The sequence below is a fragment of the Bombina bombina genome, chromosome 10 (genome assembly GCF_027579735.1).
Source record: "Bombina bombina isolate aBomBom1 chromosome 10, aBomBom1.pri, whole genome shotgun sequence".
Taxonomy (NCBI): domain Eukaryota; kingdom Metazoa; phylum Chordata; class Amphibia; order Anura; family Bombinatoridae; genus Bombina; species Bombina bombina.
Window position 1 is genome coordinate 25,173,695 of NC_069508.1, and position 19,060 is coordinate 25,192,754.

At 40.0% G+C, this 19,060-nt stretch overlaps 1 protein-coding gene across 2 annotated transcripts in view; it reads right to left on the reverse strand.

The window, feature by feature from the left end:
• UCK2 (uridine-cytidine kinase 2) overlaps positions 1–19,060 on the reverse strand; it is a 130,863-nt gene that overhangs the window by 37,752 nt on the left and 74,051 nt on the right. The gene's annotated exons all lie outside the window — the stretch shown is intronic.

Consider the following 19,060-nt stretch of genomic DNA (forward strand, 5'->3'; position numbering starts at 1 on the left):
AAAGGAAACACTTTACTTGTTTATCTTCTATTAGAGAGAAACAGTTTACCAAAGAAAACAAAGGCATGTCCTGTCTCAAAACGTAGAGCTAATGCACATCTAATGGGTTATACAGCGGAGTTCAGTTGTGGAAATGCTCAAAACAGGTGCATATGTTCAGTAAAATGATACCCCAGATAAGGACTAATAAAATTCAAACAAGAGGAATACTAGGTCATTTGTTTTCTTTTTTTTTTTGCAGATAGATTAGATGTAGCCAAAGACTATCACTGGTCTAAGCCAATTGGAAGCAAGCTTGTGCAGCGTAGGTGGGATTAGGGGGCAGTCAGGCTAAATGGCACTGGTCTAAAATTATAGGAAGCAAGCTTGTGCAGCGTAAGTGGGATTAGTGGGGCAGTCAGAATAAATGGCACTGGTCTAAACCAAAAAGAAACAAGCTTGTGCAGCGTAGGTAGAATTAGAGGGTAGACCGGATGTATGGGACTGGTCTAAACCAATAAGAAACAAGCTTGTGCAGCGTAAGTAGAATTAGAGGGCAGTCAGGATGTATAGCACTGGTCTAAACCAATAGGACGCAAGTTTGTGCAGTTTAGGTGGGATTAGGAGGCAGTCAGGACGTATGTCACAGGTCTAAACCAATAGGAAGCAAGCTTGTGCAGCGTAGGTGGGATTAGGGGGGCAGACATGATGTTTGGCACTAGTCTAAACCAATAGGAAGCAAGCTTGTGCAGAGTAAGTGGTACTAGAGGCCAGACAGCATGTATGGCACTTGTCTAAACCAATAGGAAGCAAGCTTGTACAAAGACCAAGGGATTAGAGAGGCAGACAGGATCTATGGTACTGGTCTAAACCAATAGGAAGCAAGCTTGTACAAAAACCGAGGGATTAGAGAGGCAGACAGGGTGTATGGCATTGGTCTAAACCAATAGGAAGCAGACGTGCACAGTGATCTTGAGGGATTAGGAGCAGCAAGGATTACAGTTGTATGCAAAAGTTTAGGCACCCCTGACAATTTCCATGATTTTCATTTATAAATAATTGGGTGTTTGGATCAGCAATTTCATATTGATCTATCAAATAACTGAAGGACACCGTAATATTTCAGTAGTGAAATGAGGTTTATTGGATTAACAGAAAATGTGCAATATATGAAAAACCGAAATTATACAGGTGCATAAATTTTGGTACCCCAACAGAAATATTACATCAATATTTAGTAGAGCCCCCCCTTTAGCAGAAATAACAGCCACTAGATGCTTCCTATAGCCTTTAATGAGTGTCTGGATTCTGGATGAAGGTATTTTGGACCATTCCTCCTTGCAAAATATCTCCAGTTCAGTTAGGTTTGATGGTTGCTGAGCATGGACAGCCCGCTTCAACTCACCCCACAGATTTTCAGTGATATTCAGGTCTGGGATGGCCATTCCAGAACATTGTACTTGTTCCTCTGCATAAATGCCAGAGTAGATTTTGAGCAGTGTTTTGGGTTGTTGTCTTGTTGAAATATCCAGCCCCGGCGTAACTTCAACTTTGTGACTGATTCCTCAACATTATTCTCAAGTATCTGCTGATATTGAGTGGAATCCATGCGAGCCTCAACTTTAACAAGATTCCTATTACCGGCACTGGCCACACAGCCCCACAGCATGATGGAACATCCACCAAATTTTACTGTGGCTAGCAAGTGTTTGTCTTGGAACGCTGTGTTCTTTTGCCGCCATGCATAACGCCCCTTGTTATGACCAAAGAACTCAATCTTTGTTTCATCAGTCCACAGCACCTTCTTCCAAAATGAAGCTGGCTTGTCCAAATGTGCGTTTGCATTCCTCAAGCGACTCTGTTTGTGGCGTGTGTACAGAAAAGGCTTCTTCCGCATCACTCTCCCATACAGCTTCACCTTGTGCAAAGTGCGCTGAATTGGTAAACGATGCACAGTGACACCATCTGTAGCAGGATTATGATGTAGGTCTTTGGAGGTGGTCTGTGGGCTGTTTTGACCGTTCTCACCATCCTTTGCCTTTCTGATATTTTACTTGGCCTGCCACTTCTGGCCTTAACAAGAACTGTGCCTGTGGTCTTCCACTTCCTCACTATGTTCCTCATAGTGGACACTGACAGCTTAAATCTCTGTGATAGCTTTTTGTAGCCTTCCCCTAAACCATAATGTTGAACATTCTTTGTTTTCAGGTCATTTGAGAGTTGTTGTTTTTTGAGGCCCCCATGTTGCCACTCTTCAGAGGAGAGTCAAAGAGAACAACAACTTGCAATTGGCCCCCTTAAAGGGACAGTATACTGTAAAATAGTTTTTCCCTTAATGTGTTTACAATTGCTTTTTTTACCAACTGCAGAGTAAAAAATGTATGAAAATGAGCTTTTAAGGCTTATTTGTGTATATTAAAGCTCTGATTTTGTGTTTTGAAGCCACAACCTAATAAAATGGGTTGAGCTTGTAGGTATAATCAGATCTCATTACTGTATCACAGTGTGCACATATACCTGCTTCTTTATCTTATATCTGTCCTTAAGACAATCACCAGTACTTTGAGAGAACAATGGAAAATCAACATTTTATTACCTTATCTCTTCTATAACCCACTGGGAGTGTAATTTCTTCTGCTGGTTGTGTTTACAAAGCTTATCTATAGCTGGTACGTGCGGCCACAAACTTTCAGAATAGGTGGGGATACCACATGCTAAATCAACAATTTCAAATGCCAATATAAGGGTAAAGGAGCTACTTGTAAACAATTTAATACACTCCAGCAGGTAAAGTGGATCATTGTGAACAAATTAAAGGGGAGAACATTTTTGAGTAAACTGTCCCTTTAAATACATTTTCTCATGATTGGATGCACCTGTCTATGAAGTTCAAGGCTTAATGTGCTCACCAAACCAATTGTGTGTTTCAATTAAAGGGACAGTATACACTCATTTTCATATAACTGCATGTAATAGACACTACTATAAAGAATAAGATGCACAGATACTGATATAAAAATCCAGTATAAAACTGTTTAAAAACTTACTTAGAAGCTGTCAGTTTACCTCTGTTGAAAAGGTAGTTGGAAAGCCCACTGCAAGTGGCAAATAAGACCACCCCCCTCCCCCTTTTGCATATGAAAAGACCCTTTACACAAACAGGAGCAAGCTGGAGTAGGTAGTCGAGCGTATTCACATAAAACTTTGGGGCTTGGTTAGGAGTCTGAAAATCAGAGCAATGTTATTTAAAAATAAGCAAAACTATACATTAATTTAAAAAAAAAAAAACTTTATGGGCTATATAAATAGATTATCTACAAAACATTTATGCAAAGAAAAAAATGTGTATAATGTCCCTTTAATCAGTGCTAGGTAGTTACAGGTATTCAAATCAACAAAAGGACAAGGGTGCCCAAATGTATGCACCTGTCTAATTTCATATTGCACGTTTTCTGTTAATCCAATAAACCTCATTTCACTACTGAAATTTTACAGTGTCCTTCAGTTATTTGATAGATCAAAATGACATTGCTCATCCAAACAACCAATAATTTATAAATGAAAATCATGGAAATTATCAGGGGTGCCTAAATTTTTGCATACAACTGTATATGGCACTGGCAAAAACCAATATGAATCTGACGTGCTTAGTGCAAGTTGTTTTTTCATTCACTCCACACAATGCTGCAATAGTGTCAATGTCTTATTCACAGAATGTTTTCAGCAAGTCACATGAGTTATTTAAATGTATCACTGGATTATTACTACATATAGATTATGAGATAACACATCAGATGGAAAATGATCCTTTTAACATAGACACACAGCATTAACAAAATTAATCTTTCTGATTTAGATAGAGAATGTAATTTTCAGACTTTCAAATTAACTTCTGTTATGAAATTTACATTGTATCCTTTGTTGAAAAGCATACCTACATATCCTCAGCAGCAGCAATGCACTACTGGAAACTAGCTAGTGCTTAGTGGCTTTACATTTGTCTCTTGTCATTGGCTTACCAGACGTGTTCAGCTATCTCCCACTGCAGCTATAGAGATTACTTTAACTATGTGTTTATTAACACTCCTGCTAGCGGCCAATTGACCACAAATCTGCAGGGGGCGGCATTGCACAAGCATTTCTAGTGAATTGCTTGTGCAATGATAAATGCCGATAGAGTATGCTGTGGACATGATGGCTACAGCGGATCATGTCTGTCCGCACATTAATAAATCGGCCTTATAGACTGTAAGGCAGTGCTCAAAAGGGACATACAATTCCATTTTACCATCATTAAACATTTTACAGGGAATTACATATAAGGTTTCTGTCCATTTAAGTTTGGTTCCTTCCCTCAAATAAATGATGTGCCAACTGTATAAACGCATCAGACTTGATGTACGCAGCAAACAAACTGAAATTAAATATGTGTCGCTGCATTACTAAGAAACACTTAAGAAATCCGGTGATTTGCTTAGCTGACTAAATATTGACACTCAGGTCACCTTAAACTTGCGCGTTCTGTAGGAAAAACTACAGACCAAAGTGCATCTCGGCAAATCCTCAACCAAAGAGATACGTCTATGTGGCAGGGTGTAAATTAGTATTGACACATCTGACTCACTGGGTAGTTTGGTAAGGGAGACGTTAAAGGGACAGTTACCATCACACAGTCTATAAAGCGAGACTTAAATTAACCCATTATTTCAGTTCTTTTGACAGACTTGATTTTAGACAATCAGTGCTGACACACAAATAACTCCAGGCAAGTGAGCACAATGTTATCTATATGGCACATATGAACTAGCACTGTCTAGCTGTAAAAAAAAAAAAAAAAAAAGTGTCAAAAGTGGCGGCCTCCAATGGTTTAGAAATCAGTTTGAGCCTACCTAAGTTTAGCTTTCAACAAAGAATACCAAGATGACAAAGCAAATTTGATTATAAAAGTAAATGAGAAAGTTGTCTAAAGTGAAGAAAAACTTGAGCGTACTCGCTCTATAAATTATAAAATTAGTGAGACTTTCATTCATGAAATTGCTAATTTATCCTGATATTTTTAGATTTTTACATTTTAATGGCAGAAAGATCAGCGCCATTCCTACCGCCATAGTCGGGAGGAGTTGATGACAAATGACTCATCTGCAATCCACTAATCGTTGTTTCCCCCTGGGGCCGTGACGTTTGTGCAAAGGGGCTGGGGGGGGGGAAACAACGATTAATGGATTGCAGAGGAGTCATCTCTCAATCAATTGAGGACTATGGCAGGCAGAGGAACTTTGTTTATCGTTCCGGCAATAAAATGTAAAAATCTAAGAAGATCAGGAGGATAAATTACAGATTTCATGAATGAAAGTCTCACTCTTTTTTTAAAACTATATCCTAGAAGTACGCTCAAGTTTATCTTCATTTTAAAAATTGACATGCCCTATCTGAATCCCTTTAATTTAAAGGTAAAAACCCTTATCATTAGGGTTGTCTTCAACCCCTTAAAACTGCTAAGACTATGTGCGATCTGTATGAAGGAATGTGTAATTTATAAACCCTTTTACAGGTTTCTAACTGATCAGTGCAGTTTTACAGCCCCACCCGTCTGACGGTCTGACCCATTAAAAGCTTACAGCATTACAGATTTACGTAGACACGGAGCTGTGAGCCAGCCTGATCATTTAGCACTAATTACGGCCCCTTACACATTATCCAATAAAGGCTGAAACAAGGGCAATCCCATTACAGAAGGATAAAGGGCTTTGGCATTTAAAAAGGTTTCTTTTAAATTTATATATTTTTACATAAACACGCACAAACACACACGCATACACATATACGCACACACACGCATACACATATACGCACAAACACACATGCATACACATATACGCACATACTATATATTAGAAAAAATTGTTATTTGAATGCAAGGTCTCCTTTGAAGTTTGATTATTTAAAGGGATACTAAACCCAAGTGTTTTCTTTCATGAATCAGATAGAGCATACAATTTCACGCAACTTTCTGATTTACTCCTATTATAAATTTTTCTTCGTTCTCTTGCTATCTTTATTTAAAAAGCAGGAATGTAAAGCTTAGGAGTCAACCCATTTTATGTTCAGCACCCTGGATAGTGCTTGCTTATTGGTAGTTTAGCATTAGATTTATTGGGGGGGGCTTTTTTAATTTCATAGGGATTAGGTTTAATTTTTTTTATTTTGGATCATTTTGTTTATTATTTTCTGTAATGTTTGTTTTTTTTAATTTTTGGTCATTTTAGATTAATTTAATTTATTTTAATTTAATCTTGGGTTTATTTTTCTAAGTACGGTTAGGATTTTCTATTTTGATTATAATTTTGTATATTTTATGTAATTTGGGGTTAATTTAGTGGGGGTTAGGTTAGGGGGCTTATTAATGAAATGTTATTTGCGTTGTGGGGGTTTGGCAGATTAGGGGTTAATAGGTTAATTAGGGTAGTACTTGCGTTGTGGTCGTTTGGCGGATTATGGGTTAATAGTTTAATTAGGATTATTGCATTGTGGGTTAATGGCGGATTAGGGGTTAATACATTTATTAGGTATATTGCGATGTGGGATTCTGTGTTAGTTTATGGGAGTAAAAATTGCGGGCGATGGGTGAAATATATGCGCCGTATATGTAATCTTGCCCCAGGTGTTGCCGTCCTACTTCAGAGCTTTATTGAGCTAATTTTTAGCAGGAAAAACAGAATTTATGTTTACCTGATAAATTACTTTCTCCAACGGTGTGTCCGGTCCACGGCGTCATCCTTACTTGTGGGATATTCTCTTCCCCAAAAGGAAATGGCAAAGAGCCCAGCAAAGCTGGTCACATGATCCCTCCTAGGCTCCGCCTACCCCAGTCATTCGACCGACGTTAAGGAGGAATATTTGCATAGGAGAAACCATATGATACCGTGGTGACTGTAGTTAAAGAAAATAAATTATCAGACCTGATTAAAAAACCAGGGCGGGCCGTGGACCGGACACACCGTTGGAGAAAGTAATTTATCAGGTAAACATAAATTCTGTTTTCTCCAACATAGGTGTGTCCGGTCCACGGCGTCATCCTTACTTGTGGGAACCAATACCAAAGCTTTAGGACACGGATGAAGGGAGGGAGCAAATCAGGTCACCTAAATGGAAGGCACCACGGCTTGCAAAACCTTTCTCCCAAAAATAGCCTCAGAAGAAGCAAAAGTATCAAACTTGTAAAATTTGGTAAAAGTGTGCAGTGAAGACCAAGTCGCTGCCCTACATATCTGATCAACAGAAGCCTCGTTCTTGAAGGCCCATGTGGAAGCCACAGCCCTAGTGGAATGAGCTGTGATTCTTTCAGGAGGCTGCCGTCCGGCAGTCTCGTAAGTCAATCTGATGATGCTTTTAATCCAAAAAGAGAGAGAGGTAGAAGTTGCTTTTTGACCTCTCCTTTTACCAGAATAAACAACAAACAAGGAAGATGTTTGTCTAAAATCCTTTGTAGCATCTAAATAGAATTTTAGAGCGCGAACAACATCCAAATTGTGCAACAAACGTTCCTTCTTCGAAACTGGTTTCGGACACAAAGAAGGCACGACTATCTCCTGGTTAATGTTTTCGTTAGAAACAACTTTTGGAAGAAAACCAGGTTTAGTACGTAAAACCACCTTATCTGCATGGAACACCAGATAAGGAGGAGAACACTGCAGAGCAGATAATTCTGAAACTCTTCTAGCAGAAGAAATTGCAACCAAAAACAAAACTTTCCAAGATAATAACTTAATATCAACGGAATGTAAGGGTTCAAACGGAACCCCCTGAAGAACTGAAAGAACTAAGTTGAGACTCCAAGGAGGAGTCAAAGGTTTGTAAACAGGCTTGATTCTAACCAGAGCCTGAACAAAGGCTTGAACATCTGGCACAGCTGCCAGCTTTTTGTGAAGTAACACAGACAAGGCAGAAATCTGTCCCTTCAAGGAACTTGCAGATAATCCTTTCTCCAATCCTTCTTGAAGAAAGGATAGAATCTTAGGAATCTTTACCTTGTCCCAAGGGAATCCTTTAGATTCACACCAACAGATATATTTTTTCCATATTTTGTGGTAAATTTTTCTAGTTACAGGCTTTCTGGCCTGAACAAGAGTATCAATAACAGAATCTGAGAACCCTCGTTTTGATAAGATCAAGCGTTCAATCTCCAAGCAGTCAGCTGGAGTGAGACCAGATTCGGATGTTCGAACGGACCTTGAACAAGAAGGTCTCGTCTCAAAGGTAGCTTCCATGGTGGAGCCAATGACATATTCACCAGATCTGCATACCAAGTCCTGCGTGGCCACGCAGGAGCTATCAAGATCACCGACGCCCTCTCCTGATTGATCCTGGCTACCAGCCTGGGGATGAGAGGAAACGGCGGGAATACATAAGCTAGTTTGAAGGTCCAAGGTGCTACTAGTGCATCTACTAGAGTCGCCTTGGGATCCCTGGATCTGGACCCGTAGCAAGGAACCTTGAAGTTCTGACGAGAGGCCATCAGATCCATGTCTGGAATGCCCCACAGTTGAGTAATTTGGGCAAAGATTTCCGGATGGAGTTCCCACTCCCCCGGATGTAATGTCTGACGACTCAGAAAATCCGCTTCCCAATTTTCCACTCCTGGGATGTGGATTGCAGATAGGTGGCAGGAGTGAGTCTCCGCCCATTGAATGATTTTGGTCACTTCTTCCATCGCCAGGGAACTCCTTGTTCCCCCCTGATGGTTGATGTACGCAACAGTCGTCATGTTGTCTGATTGAAACCGTATGAACTTGGCCTTTGCTAGCTGAGGCCAAGCCTTGAGAGCATTGAATATCGCTCTCAGTTCCAGAATATTTATCGGTAGAAGAGATTCTTCCCGAGACCAAAGACCCTGAGCTTTCAGGGATCCCCAGACCGCGCCCCAGCCCATCAGACTGGCGTCGGTCGTGACAATGACCCACTCTGGTCTGCGGAAGGTCATCCCTTGTGACAGGTTGTCCAGGGACAGCCACCAACGGAGTGAGTCTCTGGTCCTCTGATTTACTTGTATCTTCGGAGACAAGTCTGAATAGTCCCCATTCCACTGACTGAGCATGCACAGTTGTAATGGTCTTAGATGAATGCGCGCAAAAGGAACTATGTCCATTGCCGCTACCATCAAACCTATTACTTCCATGCACTGCGCTATGGAAGGAAGAGGAACGGAATGAAGTGTTTGACAAGAGTTTAGAAGTTTTGTTTTTCTGGCCTCTGTCAGAAAAATCCTCATTTCTAAGGAGTCTATTATTGTTCCCAAGAAGGGAACCCTTGTCGACGGAGATAGAGAACTCTTTTCCACGTTCACTTTCCATCCGTGAGATCTGAGAAAGGCCAGGACTATGTCCGTGTGAGCCTTTGCTTGAGGAAGGGACGACGCTTGAATCAGAATGTCGTCCAAGTAAGGTACTACTGCAATGCCCCTTGGTCTTAGCACCGCTAGAAGGGACCCTAGTACCTTTGTGAAAATCCTTGGAGCAGTGGCTAATCCGAAAGGAAGCGCCACGAACTGGTAATGCTCGTCCAGGAATGCGAACCTTAGGAACCGATGATGTTCCTTGTGGATAGGAATATGTAGATACGCATCCTTTAAATCCACCGTGGTCATGAATTGACCTTCCTGGATGGAAGGAAGAATTGTTCGAATGGTTTCCATTTTGAACGATGGAACCTTGAGAAACTTGTTTAAGATCTTGAGATCTAAGATTGGTCTGAACGTTCCCTCTTTTTTGGGAACTATGAACAGATTGGAGTAGAACCCCATCCCTTGTTCTCCTAATGGAACAGGATGAATCACTCCCATTTTTAACAGGTCTTCTACACAATGTAAGAATGCCTGTCTCTTTATGTGGTCTGAAGACAATTGAGACCTGTGGAACCTCCCCCTTGGGGGAAGCCCCTTGAATTCCAGAAGATAACCTTGGGAGACTATTTCTAGTGCCCAAGGATCCAGAACATCTCTTGCCCAAGCCTGAGCGAAGAGAGAGAGTCTGCCCCCCACCAGATCTGGTCTCGGATCGGGGGCCAACATTTCATGCTGTCTTGGTAGCAGTGGCAGGTTTCTTGGCCTGCTTTCCCTTGTTCCAGCCTTGCCTTGGTCTCCAGGCTGGCTTGGCTTGAGAAGTATTACCCTCTTGCTTAGAGGACGTAGCACTTGGGGCTGGTCCGTTTCTACGAAAGGGACGAAAATTAGGTTTATTTTTGGTCTTGAAAGACCTATCCTGAGGAAGGGCGTGGCCCTTACCCCCAGTGATATCAGAGATAATCTCTTTCAAGTCAGGGCCAAACAGCGTTTTCCCCTTGAAAGGAATGTTAAGGAGTTTGTTCTTGGAAGACGCATCCGCTGACCAAGATTTCAACCAAAGCGCTCTACGCGCCACAATAGCAAACCCAGAATTCTTCGCCGCTAACCTAGCCAATTGCAAAGTGGCGTCTAGGGTGAAAGAATTAGCCAATTTGAGAGCACGGATTCTGTCCATAATCTCCTCATAAGGAGGAGAATCACTATCGATCGCCTTTACTAGCTCATCGAACCAGAAACACGCGGCTGTAGTGACAGGGACAATGCATGAAATTGGTTGTAGAAGGTAACCTTGCTGAACAAACATCTTTTTAAGCAAACCTTCTAATTTTTTATCCATAGGATCTTTGAAAGCACAACTATCTTCTATGGGTATAGTGGTGCGTTTTTTTAAAGTAGAAACCGCTCCCTCGACCTTGGGGACAGTCTGCCATAAGTCCTTTCTAGGGTCGACCATAGGAAACAATTTTTTAAATATGGGGGGAGGGACGAAAGGTATACCGGGCCTTTCCCATTCTTTATTTACAATGTCCGCCACCCGCTTGGGTATAGGAAAAGCTTCTGGGAGCCCCGGGACCTCTAGGAACTTGTCCATTTTACATAGTTTCTCTGGGATGATCAAATTCTCACAATCATCCAGAGTGGATAATACCTCCTTAAGCAGAGCGCGGAGATGTTCCAACTTAAATTTAAATGTAATCACATCGGGTTCAGCTTGTTGAGAAATTTTCCCTGAATCTGAAATTTCTCCCTCAGACAAAACCTCCCTGGCCCCCTCAGACTGGTGTAGGGGCATTTCAGAACCATTATCATCAGCGTCCTCATGCTCTTCAGTATCTAAAACAGAGCAGTCGCGCTTACGCTGATAAGTGGGCATTTTGGCTAAAATGTTTTTGATAGAATTATCCATTACAGCCGTTAATTGTTGCATAGTAAGGAGTATTGGCGCGCTAGATGTACTAGGGGCCTCCTGAGTGGGCAAGACTCGTGTAGACGAAGGAGGGAATGATGCAGTACCATGCTTACTCCCCTCACTTGAGGAATCATCTTGGGCATCATTTTCAGTGTCACATAAATCACATTTATTTAAATGAAAAGGAACCTTGGCTTCCCCACATTCAGAACACAGTCTATCTGGTAGTTCAGACATGTTAAACAGGCATAAACTTGATAACAAAGTACAAAAAACGTTTTAAAATAAAACCGTTACTGTCACTTTAAATTTTAAACTGAACACACTTTATTACTGCAATTGCGAAAAAACATGAAGGAATTGTTCAAAATTCACCAAAATTTCACCACAGTGTCTTAAAGCCTTAAAAGTATTGCACACCAAATTTGGAAGCTTTAACCCTTAAAATAACGGAACCGGAGCCGTTTTTAACTTTAACCCCTTTACAGTCCCTGGTATCTGCTTTGCTGAGACCCAACCAAGCCCAAAGGGGAATACGATACCAAATGAAGCCTTCAGAAAGTCTTTTCTATGTATCAGAGCTCCTCACACATGCGACTGCATGTCATGCTTCTCAAAAACAAGTGCGCAATACCGGCGCGAAAATGAGGCTCTGCCTATGATTAGGGAAAGCCCCTAGAGAATAAGGTGTCTAAAACAGTGCCTGACGATATTATTTAACAAAAATACCCAGATTAAATGATTCCTCAAGGCTAAATATGTGTAATATATGAATCGATTTAGCCCAGAAAATGTCTACAGTCTTAATAAGCCCTTGTGAAGCCCTTATTTACTGTCTGAATAAAAATGGCTTACCGGATCCCATAGGGAAAATGACAGCTTCCAGCATTACATCGTCTTGTTAGAATGTGTCATACCTCAAGCAGCAAAAGACTGCTCACTGTTCCCCCAACTGAAGTTAATTCCTCTCAACAGTCCTGTGTGGAACAGCCATGGATTTTAGTAACGGTTGCTAAAATCATTTTCCTCATACAAACAGAAATCTTCATCTCTTTTCTGTTTCAGAGTAAATAGTACATACCAGCACTATTTTAAAATAACAAACTCTTGATTGAATAATAAAAACTACAGTTAAACACTAAAAAACTCTAAGCCATCTCCGTGGAGATGTTGCCTGTACAACGGCAAAGAGAATGACTGGGGTAGGCGGAGCCTAGGAGGGATCATGTGACCAGCTTTGCTGGGCTCTTTGCCATTTCCTGTTGGGGAAGAGAATATCCCACAAGTAAGGATGACGCCGTGGACCGGACACACCTATGTTGGAGAAATAAGGTGTTTTTTGTGCTGTTTTTTAAATTACTTCAAAAGTATATGGGAAAAATGTCAGAAAATTGTAATAAATGAATAAGCGATTTACTGAATATTTAATCTCGTAGTAAAATGTACATTTCTGCAGCATTTGAAATAACTTTTTGGCAAAGATAAAATGTTTTTTTCTTGTTTGATGATCAGTGTATAAACAATACTAAAACCGGGTATTTATCAATAACAGTTTGAGGAATATAAATACATAACTAGCCAGTGAAATGCCCAGATGATTAAATAGTAGCAAAATATAAAGTATATAGATTAAAAAGCAGAAATGCAGAAGAAAACTAAGAGGAAACAACTCAGCTGGATTTTTCACCCAGGAAGTGAAAATGATCAAACAGCGTGGCGGAATTTACACAGAAACTCAAAGATCATATTAAAGGGACATCAAAACACAAACAATTTCTTTCAAGATTCAGATAGAGTGTGACATCATAAACGACTTTCTAATCAGAAGAGGACCCACTCAACAGAGAGCCCTGGAGCAATTCTTGGTTTGGGCCCCAAAAATAACTCAGTAGTAAGCAATAAGATAGACAGATAGATAGATAGACAGACAGACATGTAACCTGCACTCCCTTACATTAGGATTCTACACATTCTGCACACACAAAGGATACCAAAAGAACAAAGCACATTTAAAAATAGAAGTAAATTGGAAAGTTCTTAAAAAGTGCATGCTCTTTCTGAATCATGGCCATTTAGACTCAAATTTAAATATATAAGGGGCAATGAATGTAAAGTGAATGTAAATTTTGATGCTAAAGTGCCCGGTTTTTAAAAATTTGATTAAAAACAGGGGCACTTCAAGTCATCAAAATTTACATTTCACTTGTGCTGTGAAGAAATACTTACCTTTTAATCTTGACAGCTGCTCCAGCTTCCTCCACCCGTCGCAAGCCTCTCCCTGGGTCTAAAATAAGGAATCCGGCTTCCTCCAATCACGGCATTGAATCAGACACTGATTCCCACGGGGGGGGAAGCCGTGATTGGAGGATGACCTATCCATCATTTCTGACATCAGAAATGGCTTGCGACGACCGGAGGAAGCTGGAGCTGCTGTCAAGTTTAAAAGGTAATTTTGTTTTCACAACACGAGTGAAATGTAAATTAAAGTGCCCCTGTTTTTAATCAAATTTTTAAAAACCGGGCACTTTAGCATCAAAATTTACATTCACTTTAATTTTATTCATAGCAGCTGCAGGAATACCACTTCATTTCAAAAGGACTTGGCTCTACCACTCCCCACTTGGAGGCCAATTTCGACTGCATCCCCTTGTTTATATAATTTTTGTCTAAGAGAAAACTGCACTACCTTGTTTTTTTGTATAGGTATCAGATGCAGTGGGTAAAATCAGCTATTTCAAGTGGCAAAAAAGCTAAAGGAGCTCTCTGTACACAATTTCTTACAGTCTAGCAGGTAACATGAATCATTGGGAACACATTTAATGGGAGAAAAAGTTTACAGTACACTATCCCTTTAAAGTGATGGTAAACTTTAAAAGTTGTAAAATTTGGTCCAGATTCTAAGCGATATTTTAGATGGACTTTAATTGATCACTTCTAATAAAGACGCGCTGTAACTTACTTTTTAATCTAGCTGAGCCATTCTAATATCTCATTGCAGAAAGTAAAAAAAAAGCTTAGCTTCATAGCTGGCAAGTTCCTGACTGCATTATATTTACATCCTGGTTTAGAGCATAAATAATGATTTCCCACGTAAAAGGATTACTGACACAGATAGGCCGCGTGACAGTCTATTCAGTACCCGTGCTCGCATTTTACAACTCACAGATACTGACAACCAACTACACGGTAACGATTCCTGGAACTAAGAAAAGTCACTGGACAGTCTATACATATTGCACCAACACAGAGAGAATCTGAGGGGCCGCATAGGAACAAGAAGTGATCCCGTCAGGTTCCTACAAACACAGATCAAAGGGAAATTGAATTAAAAAACAGATTTAGTTTTCCAGCAGTTATAAAACATTTGCCTGAAAAGCGATAGTAATAAGGAAGTCTTAGAAACGTGGGTGCGTGCGAGTGGGTGAGTATGAGTGAGAGGGTGGGTGTGTGTGCGCTCCTAACCCTAGATAACTGTGTCTAACACACACAAAGGAGTTAAACACCAGAGTAATGTTCCGCACAGCAGCCGCCAAATGCAGCTCTTGAGCCATAAACCAATCAGGAACTGAAGCCAAATCACCACCTGGGTCCTGCTCAGGTGCTGCACTGATGGTCCCTCCCCAGCAGAACTTTACTCATGTGTGTAACGTTATGGCAGGGGTTAAAATGCACAGTTAATAATGCAAAAAAAAAAAAATAGATTTAGAAAAATATTTTTGCATTATGAATGTCCCTTTACTAAAAAGCCAGTACAGATCGCAGCCAAATTAATATATAATTGTCAGTAAAATTTCTGATGGAAGAGTTTCTGTTGTTAGATCTGGGTTATGTGATGTAATATTTAGTACAGAGAAAAACACAACCTAGTGCAATAGAAAGGTTTTCTTTGTTTTGTAGGAAGGGGATTCTGCGCTAAGAAACTCACAGCTTTTTTATGAAAGTACTGATCTATCTATATATTTATATTATCTATCTAGCTTTCTAGTCCATTTACATTACTAATTGTATTCCTGCAGAAATAAGCAATTTCATTTTTAATATTAACTTGTACCAACATAAAAATGTGAGTTTCATTTGAAGGAAAAATACAGTGATAGACAAAACAAGGTTTGCTAGAGAAACCGGTTTATCCTACATCGTCTGGCAGGTACCGCTGATTCTGTAGGAGTCCCACATCATGCAAAACACGTACACCCAACATCCTAACGCACATGTGAAACCACCAGCGGCGGCACGGAATTATACGAACCTTATAGCTTCTTGTCTCTTGTTACCAAAACTGAGCTTGTGCCCCAATTTGGCAATAAAGTTAAAAAGAGAAAAAAAATGTCCATGCTTTTTTTTTTTTCCTTGAAAATTTAACGACACATCGTAGTACAGGTGGCCCTCGTTTTACAACTGTTCAATTTACACCGTTTCAGAATAACAACCTTTTTTTCCAGTCATGTGACTGCTATTGAAAAGCATTGAGAAGCAGTGCATTTATTAAAATAGCCAGTAGGTGGAGCTGTCCACTTGTGTTGCAGCAAAGCCAAGCAAGCTAAAATGAATCAGTTAAACCAGACCTGAGCTATCGAGCAGATTTCAAAGGAACAAGATCTTCCCGTCTATAAATCAGTCCAGATTAGAATGCATAGAAAGAACTGTTTGCAGAAAAAGTTAAGTCTGTGTTGTGTGATTATTTTATTAGCTTTATAATGCTGTTTAGCATTGAAAGTCTTCATTTCAAAGCTTTAAACATAATGTATTAGGTGTTACTTATGACAATTTTGAGAGGGGTCTGGAACCTATCTCCCTCACTTCCCATTGACTTACATTATAAACTGGGTTTCAATTTACAACGGTTTCGATTTACAACCATTCCTTCTGGAACCTAACCCCGGCGTAAACTGAGGGCTACCTGTATTGTAAAAATTCCTTTACCTTTTTGGTGTTGCCAACAGGGATTTTTTTTTTTACTAAAGTGTTTTAAAGGGATATAAAACCCCAAAATGTTCTTTTGTGATTCCGACAGAGGAAACCAATTCAAAAAAAAAAAGTGTCCAATTTACTTCTATTATCAAATTTGCTTAGTTCCCATGATATTCTGTGTTGAAGAGATACCTAGGTAGACATCTGTAGCACTATATGGCAGGAAATAGTGCTGCCCTCTAGTGCTCTTGCAAATGGATTACATTCTTGCAAAACTGATGCCATATAGTGCTCTAGAAATGGGCGGCGCCTAAGCATATGTACCTGCTTTTCAACAAAAGATACCAAAAGAACAAAGAACAACGATAATGGAAGTAAATTAGAGAGTTGTTTAAAATTGCAGGCTCTATCTGAATCATGAAAGAAAAATAATGGGTTTCATGTCCATTTAAACGGTTATTTTGTCTTCTGAAATAGCTGCATTTGCTCGATATCTTTACGTACATTTTCAACACAGCAGTAATGGCTATAGAAAACCTACGGAATCAAGAGGCAGCAGCAGAAATCAACCTTTCAGTGGGGGTGGGAAAGAGACCCCAGTCTATTTGAAAGCGTATTCTGCAGCTGCTTTGAATGCAACTCATCAGCTGCTTACCTAAACACCTTGTCCTATTGTCTTGTTTCTTTAAAGGGGTTAAGCACACAGAACATTTTACTATTGCACTAGTACTTGCATATAACAAAGTATTTGCTTTTTTCTCTTTTATGCACCATTAATTCCTAGCCTGTGCACAGAATTCCTAAAAGGGACAGTAAACACCATGTTATTACCAGACAGTTCTGTTCTATAGAATAACATATCAGTCAAGTTAAAACAAATAAAACATCCTTTTTACTGCAATTATTTTTTAATAACCACCCACTGTTTGCCTTATTTGGAGGAGCCAATCAGGGCTTTAGTCCCCAGACAACAAGGCTTGTCGCTGTTATAAATGTAGTATAAAGTTCTTTGTTTTGCAGTTATCTGAGAAAACCAATTAGGGACCGAGATTTAGCAGTGCTAGCCATGAGAAGTTAACAGGTGTGTTTCAACTTCTGAGAATTAGAAATCCCTCATATTCAGAGCCAAATTACATTAAAAGGGGGCAACATAAATGTAATGAAAAAGGAAATTTATGCTTACCTGATAAATTTATTTATTTTACGATATGACGAGTCCACGGATTTCATCTTTACTTATGGGATATCGCCTCCTGGTCAACAGGAGGAGGCAAAGAGCACCACAGCAGAGCTGTATATATAGCTCCTCTCTTCCCTCCCACACCAGTCATTCGACCGAAGTTAGGAAGAGAAAGGAAAAGCCAAGGTGCAGAGGTGACTGAAGTTTAACAAATAAAGACCTGTTTTAGGAAATGACAGGGTGGGCCGTGGACTCGTCATATCGTAAAAGAAATAAATTTATCAGGTAAGCATAAATTTCCTTTTCTTTTACAAGATATGACGAGTCCACGGATTTCATCCTTACTTATGGGATACAATACCAAAGCTATAGGACACGGACGAAATGGAGAGTCAAGACAGGAACCTAAACGGAAGGCACCACTGCTTGAAGAACCTTTCCCAAAAACAGCCTCAGCCGAGGCAAAAGTATTAAATTTGTAAAAAGTGTGAAGAGACGACCAAGTTGCCGCCTTACAAGTCTGTGCAACAGAAGCATCATGTCCAGCAGTCTCGTATGAAAAACGGATGATACTTTTCAGCCAAAAAGAAAGAGAGGTAGCCGTAGCCTTCTGACCCCTATGTTTTCCGGAAAAAAACAACAATAATGAAGATGATTGAAGAAAATAAACTAACACCTCACTTTACCTCTTCCTAGTCTAACACAGGCAAAGAGAATGACTGGGGTGGGAGGGAAGGGAGGAGATATATATACAGCTCTGCTGTGGTGCTCTTTGCCTCCTCCTGTTGACCAGGAGGCGATATCCCATAAGTAAGGATGAAATCTGTGGACTCGTCATATCTTGTAAAAGAAATACTTGTAATGTAACTAAACATTTTATATAAAAACTGCAAGGTGTTTACCGGTCCTTTCAAGACAGTAATTCAGAGGACTCATCTCTAAGGCAGAACATGCTGTGATCTGAGATGTAATCGCAGAAAATGCAGCATGCCTGCAAAAAGAGTGGGAAACATGCAGGAACGGTTAGCACTTACACTTTACAGCAATGCTCCACATTAGGTAGTTCTCTTCAAACAGAGCTTTGCTCTGGCTGCACTGTGTAAGTTTTCCTTAACACAGTGCATCCAGAGTTAAGTGCTTTTTGTAGAGAACAGTTAAATATGGATCAGTGCTGTAAAGCTGCAGCGCACTGATTGGTGACTGTCTCTTAGGCATTTTTCAACCCCGCCCTCTAGCCATTCCCAGTCTGTAAAGCTGTGACTTCTGAAGATGTTCTTGTGAGAAATGCACCTTTTTTAGTACTACATTTCTTCCTTGTGATGTTAGACCACAAAAAAGGTAATATATTTATTCAAGAAACATTTTAAAAATTTCGTTTGTGGTCTGCAGATAATTTGAAATGCAATTCAACTGGTGCTTTAGTGTAACTGCCTAATTTAAATTGAATTTGACTTCAAAATGACCTGGAGAAAATGCTTCATAAAAAAAAAAATTCTTATCGCAGAAAGTGAGGAAAAGTTCTGCCTCTGGGATTCATTATCCCTGGCTGCAAATAAGTTGTGGTGGTGGGGTTTTGTTTTTGTTCTGGAAGTCCAGATGGAGATGTGAATGTATCAAGCACAGAACCAGACTCCACAAACTCACATTAAAGCACTCTAGTCAAACCGCCATACAAGATGTGCGCCCATAATGGTACGAATCGACAGCAAGTGTGCAGAAGGAGCAACTACACACCAATGTG